Here is a 12,175-nt window from a genome sequence, read left to right on the forward strand (position 1 = left end):
TACAGAAGGGGGTTAGGGTTTTTTAACTATGTAAATCAAAATATATGCTTTTTTATTGTTTTGTCTTGTTTCCCTATGTGACTGCTCACTGACAGCAATAAACTTATACATAGAGAATAATATTTTATCACGGTATCAGGATGCTGGGACAGTTATTTTTAATTTTGTCTTTCCAATATTTACCTAGTAGATTTCCTGTAACTGTTGACTACACTGGCATCAGAACTTGGCCTTCTCTGGTTGCTCGGCCATTAGCTAGCAAGCAAGCAAGCAGTCTATATGATGTATGCGAAGCAATTTATCTCAAACAAAAACAATGAAGTTTTACTACATTTTTACAACCATGTTTCTCTTATTCTCAAATTAAAAACAAAATATTTTACTCTTTGCTGTTCTTGAATTAAAATCATATAGCAGGTATGTAAATAAGTACTAGTTAAAATATAGCAAAAGGTTGCTAAATATTTACAAAAGTTGTAAATATACTAAATGGTACAAAATTGTGTAAGTCAAAAATAAATGTAGCTAGATCTCAAGTTAATGATTCAAATAGATTACCAATTAATAATCAAAGAATGAAAAATAGCTGACATTCTGGGATGCAAACAGTAAATCTGTTTATTGCTAATATTACATAAGACAAAAATAACGTATTGATTTATTTTTAAAGCATTTATACTTAATTCTTCAGCCAAAAAGCTTTCAGAGCAGCTTTTATAATTAGAAGCAACAGTTCCTGCCCTTAGAGTCTTACAATGTAAAAGGCATAAGAGAAATGAAATGATAGTCCATATTTAGATTAGTAATCAACATTAGTGAAAACAAGTACCTTAGTAAATGTTACAAATTTAGCAGTTTCATACAGACTTCAACCAAAACTGTCAAAATAATTAAAAAGTGTGGATGGTAACTCACCCTCAATATCTTGCTCTGGGCTGTTTCTCCCCTCTACCATTCCTCTCTTTCACTTATTATTTTCCTAACTGAAACATCAGAGCATAGTGCAGCTCCATAGTAACAGCAGATTGATCACTCATTCTCCATGTTGTTTTCTTTCACTGCAGTTTTCAAACCGTAGTTCAAGTACCAAAACAACAAAGATCATATCATTCCAAAGCAAATTCATTCTATTTGATTACATTGAAAAGATACCAAGTCAGATCAACATACATAAGAAACATATATTCCATCTTGGAATGATACATGCTGGAAACTGTAAGAGTTGAAGAATGTAAATTAACTGATTTAACTTCAAGATAAGGTTTTTACAGTTGATATAATTGTAGAAATGTCTACAGGGTGATAATTTCAGCTGGGAAAAGTCTGAAACAAGAAGGGAAGCCAATGAACTATCAAAGACCTATTTACAGATAATTAACCACTAAGCTCATTATACCACATTAACACAAAGGAAGAACATATTTCTCTTCATCACTTTTCTAGATAACAGAATGTCAATACATATGTAATCTACCCGTTACTAGATAAAAGTAAACACATCACCACCTCCCACAAGAATTTGGAAGTCTTAGAGGAAAACAAACTTCTGGAAACATAGAATCAACAAATGTATGACTTGGAAGGGACTTTATTTATCAAAATCAACCCCCTGTTCAGTGCACATGTCCACTAAGCCATCCCCAACAGGTAACCATCCAGTCCATTTACAAAACCTCCAACAAGGAGGTTGTTTACGGCCATTCTAGGCAAATTGCTCTATTGCTGAACAGCTCTTACCATCAGAAAATTCCTCCTAATATTCAGTCTGTTTCTTCTAATTTCAATATGTTCGTCAACCTGCTCTGTTTCAACAGTAAACAAGTCCATCCTCTTTTCCACATGGCAGCCTTTCAGATAGTTGCAGATAACTATTGTATTCTTGCCCCCATCTTATTCCTTGCAAGTTAAACATGCCCAGCTGATGTAACTATTCTTCATAATGTTTTTTTTTTCCAGATCCCTTATATCCCAGTAGCTCTTGTTTGTATATACTCCAGCTTCTCCGTGTCCATTTTGAAGTGAGCCCAGAAGCTGACAGTTTTCCAAGTGTAATCTAACCAGTGCAGGACTATACTGGCACTGTTACTTCAGGTGATCTGATAACAATGATTCTGTTAAACTTGCACTGGTTGCTTTAATTGTTACATCACACTATTTGCTCATGTTCAGTTGGTAGCTCACCAGAAGCCCTAATTCCTTCTCATACACAGTGTTACCAAGCTAGGTCTTATCAATTGTACATCTATGCATTGGATTTTTCACATCCAGATGCAAAATTTCATCCTTATACAGATTAATATCATCCTACAGGATTTGGCCCAATGTTCAAGCCTATAAAGAGAAGGTATTAGCCAATATTCCTAGTTTGGTGTCATCTGCAAATTTTATAAGCATCCCTTCCATTCCATCCTCTTAGTAATTTGTAAACATTTTGAACAGCAAGGATTGAGGACAGAGCCCTGGGGTATCCCACTCAATATTTGGTTCTAGGACAATGCTGAAATATTTACAAGCACTCTTTGGATGCAGTTGCTCAAACAGTTGCAAGTGCACTAGACTGCAGTACTGTCTAGCCCACATTTATTTACCTATCCACAAGAGTATCATGTGAAATCTTGTCAAATGCTTCACTAAGATCAAGGGACAATATATTCACAGTATTTTCTTGGTTTACCAGACTAGTCTGTCATTAAAAATAAACATACAAAAAAGCAAACAAAGTTAGCCTGACATAACTTGTTATTGGCAAAACCATATTGGCTCTTGGAAATCATAGCAGTCTTTTCTGAGTCCTCACAGACATGCTGTTTGACAATCTATTCTAGTACCTTACCCAGGACAGACATTAAACTAAATGATCTGCAGTTTTATAGGTCATCCCCCTTCCACTTTTTAAATAGTGTTAGCTCTTTTCCAGTCTTCTAGCACCTCAACAGTTGTCTAGGAATTTTCTTTTGCATGCCATTGCAAACAACAAAGATTCCTGGCAGTTAACTTCTTTAAAGAAACATAAAAACATATAACAGTAGTGCAGAAAAATATTAACTGTAAAAGCAATAACCAACAATGGCAAATTACAGATGGCACCAATGTCATCATCCTTCAAAACGTCTCTAGAAAATTTCAATTTTTTACCATTTTCCAGGTGTCAGCCTAATGTTAGGGAGAAGGGTATTACAGAAATCAGGGCCATTAGAGAAAAGCACTGTTTCTGGGCTGCAGCTTCCCTGACCTCCTAAAAAAATGAGGAACCACTAATAATTTATCCCAGGAAGTACAGGAGAGTTCTTTTTAGGATTTTTTTTTAATTAATCCCCACTCCATTCCTCAGTCATGCAAGGGAAAGTTTTCTCTTTCTATTAAGAAATACAAAGAAAGTGTGAATCAGTTCTGCTTTCTCCCTATTCCCGCTTATTCCACTACACAACACAGCAATAGCCTCTTTTACTGTACTTTGGACATACAAACACCCACACCCATACCCAAATTCACATTATATTTTGAATTCCTTGCCAGCCTCATTGCATTCTAAGTTTTGTCTTTCTGACACAAAGATGAAACCTTACAGGGTTGAGGTACCAGTTTGTTGTCCTCTCAGTTACTGGCCTTTGCTTCTATTTTCCTATAATATAACCTTGCTTCTATAATTGCTTCTCAGCTTGTCCAACTATGCTTACTCTTCATCCAATACAGACTCATGAATCTTTTTTTCATACTTTCTTCTGAGATCTTTTGTGCCTGTACTTTCAATACAGATGGCCCTGTACACAACACATGCTTTCTCATATCTACAATTAACAAAGGCCAGATCTCAGACCCATGTAAAAGTATTCACCTATCTACAATTTTGATCTTCTTTTTTTTTTTGTAACTTTCTGAATCCACTAAATAGTGGACAGGTTTTCTCATGTTTTTTCATTATTATGGTTAGGTCATTCTAGCGTGTGGTCTACCTAGTGGGCCTGACCCCTAGAAGTCTCATTCTGCTGGCTTCATGGAGAGCTTTCTGTGCAAGCCCGTGTTCTCTTCCTTTTCCTTGATGAGTCTCAAAGATTGGCTGCCAGTTTGTTTCTGGGTCCAATTCAAGGTGCTGATTTTGACCTTTAAAGCCCTCATGGCATGGGACCAGGTTATCTGAGGGACCGCCTCTCCTCAATTACATCAGGCTGTTCCATTAGATCTGGCAGAGAGGGCATGCTACAGGTTCCACCTGTGAGGGACCTATATTTGATGGGTCTCAGGAGGTGGGCCTTCTCTGCCATGGCACCCGCCTTATGGTACATTCTTCCCCCCAAAGTCCCATTCCTGTTAATGTTCAGGAAGTCCCGCAAGACTTAGTTATGTCACCAGGCTTGGGGGTCCCAGAGAAACAGCGACATTTTAAGGTAGCTCCCCTATTGTGGGTCTTATGTGGTTACTATACTTCTCTCTCCATTTGTTGTTTGTACATTCTATTTTTTAAATTTTTAATAATGATTATATTTTTTATAATGATTGTTTTTATAATAATGGTTTTAATATTGTGGTTTTATCTGATTGTTGTATGCTGGCCAAAGTCACTTCTGGTGAAATGGGTGGCTATATAAATGTGATAGATAGATAGATAGATAGATAGATAGATAGATAGATAGATAGATAGATAGATAGATAGATAGATAGATAGACAGACAGACAGACAGACAGACAGACAGACAGACAGACAGACAGACAGACAGACAGAGCTGGCCTCCAATATAAAGCCTTTCACTTTATATTCCAGCAAGAATGCAAACCTTCATTTGCAAAGGGTGTAATTTGCATGGTTGTCTGTTAAATCGACAAACATAGCACATACCTATGAAGTCACCACTACAACTCTCTCTGTATTTATTTTTCAGCAGGATCTGAACTAGGCTTTGTAAACACCTTCACAAAATGTCTGTTTCTGTTTGCTCTCTTGTTCACAAGCTCCTAGATATCTATCCTCTTTCTAAAGAGTGCTGTCTGAAACTGCTCCACTGTATCAAGAGTAGAAATAGCTATATACCAAATACTCTAGTTAGGAATGTTAAATCGGTGGACTTTCTGAATATAAGAGGCCTCAGTTGCTGTTTTTCTATTTGCAGATTTAGGTAAAAACAGCTACCTCAGAAGTAATTCTGTTGTTTGTATTTTTAAAAAATAAAACTTCCACCAATAAAATCATTGTTGGAAACTCATGTACTACAAGGACTGTATATATTATGACAAAGAAGCAGCAGCTGCACAGTAGTTATTGGGACTGCAAACAAGCACCTTTTCTGTCCTCTGCCCTGCCGCAAAGACTCAAATAGCCCTATACTGCTTTACATAATAATTTATCTCAAATCTTCCAATGTCAAAGAGACATTTTAGCAAGTGGCAATCTAAGAGACAACTTGTTTGATCAGATCAACAGTCATTTGGTCAAATAATTTAGTCCACTATTCCATTTCCTTCACTGGCCATAGGTACGATCCTTTAATTCCTAGAGTGTCTATTTTAGCTATAACAACAATGTTTCGAAGAACAGCCAGGCAGGAAAAGACCATTCATCTTAGACATAACAGGATTGTTTTAGAAATTGTGTTTAGTTCCAGAAGGCAAGGGAATTTCTAGAAAAATTCAAAGAGGAATTGGAGGAGATTCAAATGGATGTGTCAGCAGAGACTTCACAAAAACTGCAACAGGTGCAACAAGAAACTGAAAGGGATGATACTGAACTAGGCACTTCAGGTATTGGTTTTTCTGTATTTTTGGCTTAATTATGGATTACAAATGCTTAACATGGAATACAAATGAAGCAAATGCTCCTCAAAAGAAAAAAAATAATTATTTGAAAAAATTAAAACAAGATATAATTTGCCTACAAGAGACACTTATTAGAAAAAGGACATAAATATTTCATTTATAAAAAATTGGGTGAGGAATTTATTTCAGCAGGAACAAGAAAAAGGAGGGAGGGAGGGAGGGAGTTGTTTTGTATATAAATCCTCAACTAAAACCAGAACTTGTATTGACTGATGAGCACAGTAGATTTGTTGAGGTGGAAGTTAATTCACAGGGGACTAAGACTTTGACATGGGAAGTTATGCCTCAAGTGAGGACAAAGTATTATTTTTTAAACGATTTATGAAGAGGTTAATAGGTTTCTCTTATAAAAATTGGTGTTTGATGGGGAATTGGGATGGAGTAATCTCCCCACAATTGGACAGAACTTCTGAGAAAAATATTAAAATTACTCAAGGCAAATTACTAAGTTTTCTTTGATTTGATGGACAATTTAGGGCTGGTTGATATATGGAGACAGAAAAATGACAATTCAAGAGAGTATACCTACTTTTCTGAAAGATATAGATCCTTTTCAAGAATAGACATAATTTGGATTTCAAAGAACTTGGCTACTAAGGTTTCTAAAGTAAAGATATTACCAAAGACTTTTTTGGATCGTAATCCTGTGAGTTTGGTTTATAAAAAAAAACCCAATTCTTTTACATGGAGACTAAACAAAATGTTGCTACAGAAAGAAGCAATAGTGGAGGACTGAGAATAAAAAGAAATTAAAAGATTTTTTTGTAAATAATTTAGGCAAAGGCACTGATTTAAGAATGGTTTGGGACTCAAGTAAAATTTTTATTAGAGGTTATTTTAAACAACATAATAGTGAACTTAAAAAGAAAAGTCAAGAGAAAACACAAGCTATTTTGGATGAAATAAAGAGAAAAGAAGAATTAAAGAAATTTCCAGAGATGCATTTCTCAACATATTAAGCTTTTACAACAACAATTATCTATGTTAACAGTAAGAGAAATGGAAATAAAAATGAATCATATAAAGCAAAAAAAAAAAAAATTGAGTTTGCAAATAAACCAGGAAAGTGGCTAGCATATAAATTACAAAAAGAAAAAAAGAAAAGAAAATGATATTGAAATTACAAGAGGGAGATACTGTATTAATAAATGATGCAGGCTTACAAAAAGCATTTCATCAATATTATTCCAATTTGTATAGAGGAAGTAACATCTCTCTAGAGAAAATACATGAATATCTAAAGAAACAAAATTTACTAAGGATTACAGAGGAACAGAGACAGATTATGAACATTATATTCTCCTATAACAGTAAGAGAAGTTTCTGAAACTGTAGAAAAGATTAAACTAGGAAAGGCCTGGACGAGATGGATTATCAGTTCTTATTATAAATGTTTTGAGACTGAACTTTAACAACTTTTACAAAACACAATGAACTCTATCCTACAGGACAGAAAGATGCCAGAAAGATTTGACTTTCACAAGAAACTATAGGCCGATATCATTATTGAATAAATGACAAGTTCACAACGATTTTAGGTGATAGTCTGAAAATAATTTTGCAAGAATTTATTCATGAGGCTCAATGTGGGTTTTTACCTAAGAAACATTTAAAAGACAATGCTAGAAATGTGTTGGACATTTTGGAATATTTGGAGCAACATAATGAAAAACATGCAGCATTGATTTTCTTAGTTGCAGAGAAAGCATTTGAAAATTTGAAGTGGGCTTTCTTGTTCAAGGTTTCAGAAAATACAAATTTTAGAGAGAATTCTATAAAATGAGTAAAATCAATTTACATTTTACAGAAAGCGTAAATAATTGTTAATGGAGATCTAACAAAACCCTGTGAGATACAAAAAGGAACAAAACAGGGATGCCCACTGTCTCCTCTCTTGTTTATTTTGTTTCTTGAAATACTGAACAGAGATATAAGACAAGATGAGAGGACTGAAGGAGTACAGATTAAAAAAGAAACTTATAAATTAAGGGCTTTTGGAGATGACTTGATGTGGGTTCAAAGAGAATTGCAATATTAATGGGCAAATTAAAAGAATTTGATGTATTAGTTTTAAGATTAATAAACAGAAGATGATGTTAACAAAAATATGAAAATAGAAGATCAAATTGATGAATAAAACAGGTTTTAAGACCGAGAAAAAGGTAAAGTATCTGGGTATCACTATGACAAATATGAACTGTATATTATTTCAAAATTACTATGTTAAGACATGGAATGAAGTTTTAAAAAGACATGTTAAGATAGGAGAAACTACAACTGCAATTGCTAGGAGAATTTCTGTGACAAAAATTATTGTCTTGCCTAGAATGATGTTGTTGTTCCAGCTAATACGTGTTTTGACAACTGATGCACCATTTAAACAGTGGCAAAAGGATATATCTAAATTTGTGTGGCAGGGGAAAAAACCACAAGTTAAATATAAGATGTTACAAGATACAAAGGAAAGAGGAGGATTAGGTTTATCTGATTTGAAATTGCATTTTTCAGCTTGCTGTTTGGTTTAGATGAAAGAGTGGGTGCTGCTTAGAAATAGAAGCCTTTTGGAATCAGAAAGACATGACCTGAGATTTGGGTGTCGTGGACATTTGTAGTGCAATAAAGTCAAAGTTAATGTGGATTTTAAAAATCATTGTTAGACATGCCATATTGAGAACATGGAATAGATACAAACCCAGGTTGTGCCCAAAAACACCTCTGTGGCTCTCAGCACAAGAAGCAATTTATAGAAGAGAAAGAATAGGCAAACACAAATGGCTAACTTATTATGAGATGCTAGAATTTTGTCAAGGGGAATGTAAAATAAAATCAAGAGAAGAACTGGTGGCAGAGGGATATATTTGTCAATGGTTCTCTTATTTACAATTATTAGAAAATTTAGACAAAAGAATTTATGGTTCTGAACATTGTAAGACTGAGTTTGAAACAGAATTGTGTACAAATGATGAACATGTAATTGCTAAAATGTATAACTTTTATTGAAATTTGAAACAAAAGAACAAGTGAAAGAATGTATGATAAAGTGGGCTAAAAATTTTGGTTTTTAGGTTTTAACAATGGAGGAATGGTGAAGATGATGGAACTTGCTGAGATGGCTAAATTGACTTTTTTGATCAGAGAAAAGACAATATCTACATTTACTGCTGACTGGAAATACCTTATGGACTTTTTGCATAAAATAGGGGGAAAATGAACTTATGATTTATGGTTTTTATGATAAGGCAGGATAGATTATAGAAAGAAGAGAGGTGTAACCAAACAGTAAGAGGTAAATTTATAACTGTACTTATAACTGCTATAAAGAAGATTAGAAGCTACTTCTTTGTATCTTTTTTCTTTCTTTTCCATTTTTCTTTTTTTTCCCCTTTCTTACACTTTTAGCTTTCTCTTTGATTTCTTTTCTTCTCTTTTTCTTACTTTATATTAGTTTTTATCTTTTTAAAATATTTAATAAAAATTATATTTAAAAAATCAATTTCCATCTGTCCATTGGTATCCTTTAGCATTTATTTATTATTTCAATATATATAGTATACTAGTTCAAGGTTGGAAATGCCTAAATTTGGAGATCTTTTGTTTTGTTTTTCTGTGTCTGTGTCTGTTTCTGTCTTCAATGTCTTTACAGATGTCTTTGTATTACTTCTTGTCTCTTCTAATAGTGCTCTGAAATTCTTTAAGTTCCTTCCTGGGTTGTTTTTCTTGGCTTTGCTTCTCTTCTTGCCAATTACCACAGTTTATTCTGACATCCAGCCTGCTTTCTACTGTTTCTTGGTCTCTGGCAGTATCTTTTCACATTAATTCTTAACAACTTTTTAAATTTCATTTCACAGTTCCTTTGGTTTATATCAATGAGTTTCAGGACTTCAAAGCAATACTTGACATTCACCTTGAAAATGGTGGGTATATGATCAAATTCTGGAAACTGGTTGGATTTCTTCTTTCACTTTAGCTTAACTTGGAACTTGCAAATGAGAAGTTTATGATCTGTTGCATCCTGGCCATGTCTTTGCTGTTATAACTGAGTACTTCCATCTCTTTCTACCAACTGACTGATTGGCTGATAATGTGCCACAAGTTGTTGTCGACTCTTAGCAACCACATAGATTTTCTTCATGATGATCTGTCCCTAACCTGGTCCTTCAGCTCTTCCAACAGTGCCCCCATCACCACTGTAACTATCCACCTTGTTGCTGGTTATCCATTTCTTCTCTTTCCTTTCACCTTCCCCAGCATTACAGCCTTTTTCAGAGAGCTGGGTCTTTGCATAATGTGTCCAAAATAGGATAATTTGAGCCTGGTCATTTGTGCCTCAAGTGAGACCTCTGGGTTGATTTGTTCAATGATCCATTTGTTTTCTTGGCTGTCCACGGTATTTTTTATACCTGAAAATTCTCAGGTATTCTCTGTATTATTCTACCATTAATATAGTAAACTTGATTTCTGTGATGTCCATGTATACAGGGATTTTTGGTTGTTGGCACCTAGAAGATTGTGTTAGCAATGAAATCATTGGATGACAGAAACTGATATGTTCTCTTGTTTCATGTTGGTTTCCTAGGCCATACAGTTCATCTACATTGTCCTCAATATTTCCAATGCTGGCGTTCCAATCTCCAAATACAAGATGTACAAATATGTTCTCCAAATACAAGATACAAATATGTTCTCTCAATTTCACCTTGAACTTTACCAAAAAAGTTGTCAACTTTCTGAATCAGTGGTTGGAGCATAAACTTGAATAACTACCATATTAAAGAGTTGTTTGTGAAATCTACTTGGTATTATTCGGTTGTTGACTGCATTGTACCCACTTACTTCCTTTGCTATATCCTTCTTCACTATGAAAGCAATACCAATCCTTGTTTTTCATGCCCTGGATAGTAAATAGCGTGATCTTCTGACTGAAAGTGTCCAATTCCAGCTCAATTTGTTCATGCCTAAGATGTAAATATGTAGTTATTCATTTCATCTTTCATTATGTTGAGCTTTCCCATATTCAAGCATGTTATGTTCCATGTTTCCACTGTAATTCTGTCTTTGCAGCTTTGTATTTTCTTTTCCTGCATGGCATCATAAGCAACTAGATATTCCAAAGGCTTTAATCTAGCCACATCATAAATTCCATTAGTACTCTCAAAGATCCTTAGCTCATCCTCAGTAGCATGTTGAAAACATCTTTTCTGAGGGACCCATTATCTAGCACTATATCAACAATCCCTTTATTCTATCTATCCATGTGATATTCTTGATAAAGCACAGGAGTGGTTTACCACTACTTTTTCCCATGCAATATGAAATGATGCCTTGTCATTATCACTAAAGTGAACATCTACCTTCAACATATTTCTAACACTGCTGCCCAATATAGGTGCCTGCTTGCTTTAGCTAGGATGACCTTCATGAAATGGGTGACTCTGCCAGGATTATATACACTTGGCATATACTTCTGGAGTTCTTTGCTCATCCTTCCCAGGAACACTACCCAACCTGATGAGGCAACACAGCAGAATTTGGGGGGCGGGGAGATGCAGAGTCACAGACACTCAATACAAGTCTGTAAGATTACCTCTGCAAGTGGGGGAAAGGGAGAATCACTGTAAGACAGTGCCCCAATCCTTACTCAGAGATGGTCCAGAATAATTTATTTTTTTTTTTTAAAGATTCACATAGCCACCCATCTTAATCAAGTAACTCTGGGCAGCTAACAACACTTGTACATAAAATAACACAATGTAAAGGCCATAAGGCAACACATAAATATTACCAAGGCTCCTCACACACTGTCTCACAGCACAAAATAACATATATACTAGCTTCCACTAAACAACCTAGCCCCATGCCTAAGAGAAAAGCTATGTCTTCAAGATCTTCCAGAAGGCCAACAGGATTGGGGCCATCTGGATCTCAGGGGAATGCTATTCCAAAGGGCAAATGTCAGAAAGCACATTTCCTGGGTACCACTAGGTGACACTGTTTTACAGTAGCCCCATGTTGAGCATGTTACAATAGCCCAACCGGGAAGTGACTAAAGCATGAATGAGCATGAGCCTTCCAATCCAGGAAAGGGCTCAACCAGTGTACAAGATAAAGTCGTGCAAAGTCCCTCCTGGGCACAGCTGCTACCTGCTCTTTAAGCAACAGCTATGAGTCCAGGATGACCCCCAAATTGTGCACCAACTCTGACTAGGAGAATCTACAGATCTAGGAAGCCCAGATACTCAGTCTGTTTGAGTCAAAGCCTGTTTTTCCCCATCTAGATCCTCAAAACCTCATAGCCTCAAGGCATTGGAAAAGAACTTCAATGGCATCACTTGGATGATGCAGGGCAGAGATCAATAACCAAGTATCA

General features: G+C 35.3%; 1 protein-coding gene across 5 annotated transcripts in view; it reads right to left on the reverse strand.

Annotated features, from left to right (window-relative positions):
• Positions 1 to 12,175, reverse strand: part of WWP1 (WW domain containing E3 ubiquitin protein ligase 1) — an 83,019-nt gene that overhangs the window by 45,957 nt on the left and 24,887 nt on the right. The window contains exon 2 of one of the 5 annotated variants that reach the window (XM_088149150.1): positions 916 to 1,058. The exons of the other annotated variants lie outside the window; for them this stretch is intronic. The gene's annotated coding sequence lies outside the window, so the exon portion shown is untranslated. The remainder of the gene's footprint in view (positions 1 to 915; positions 1,059 to 12,175) is intronic. 5 annotated transcript variants of the gene reach the window in all.

The sequence above is a fragment of the Python bivittatus genome, unplaced genomic scaffold (genome assembly GCF_059951505.1).
Source record: "Python bivittatus isolate LINGU-HERP-01145 unplaced genomic scaffold, Pbiv_v1 ctg000590_np1212, whole genome shotgun sequence".
Classification (NCBI taxonomy): domain Eukaryota; kingdom Metazoa; phylum Chordata; class Lepidosauria; order Squamata; family Pythonidae; genus Python; species Python bivittatus.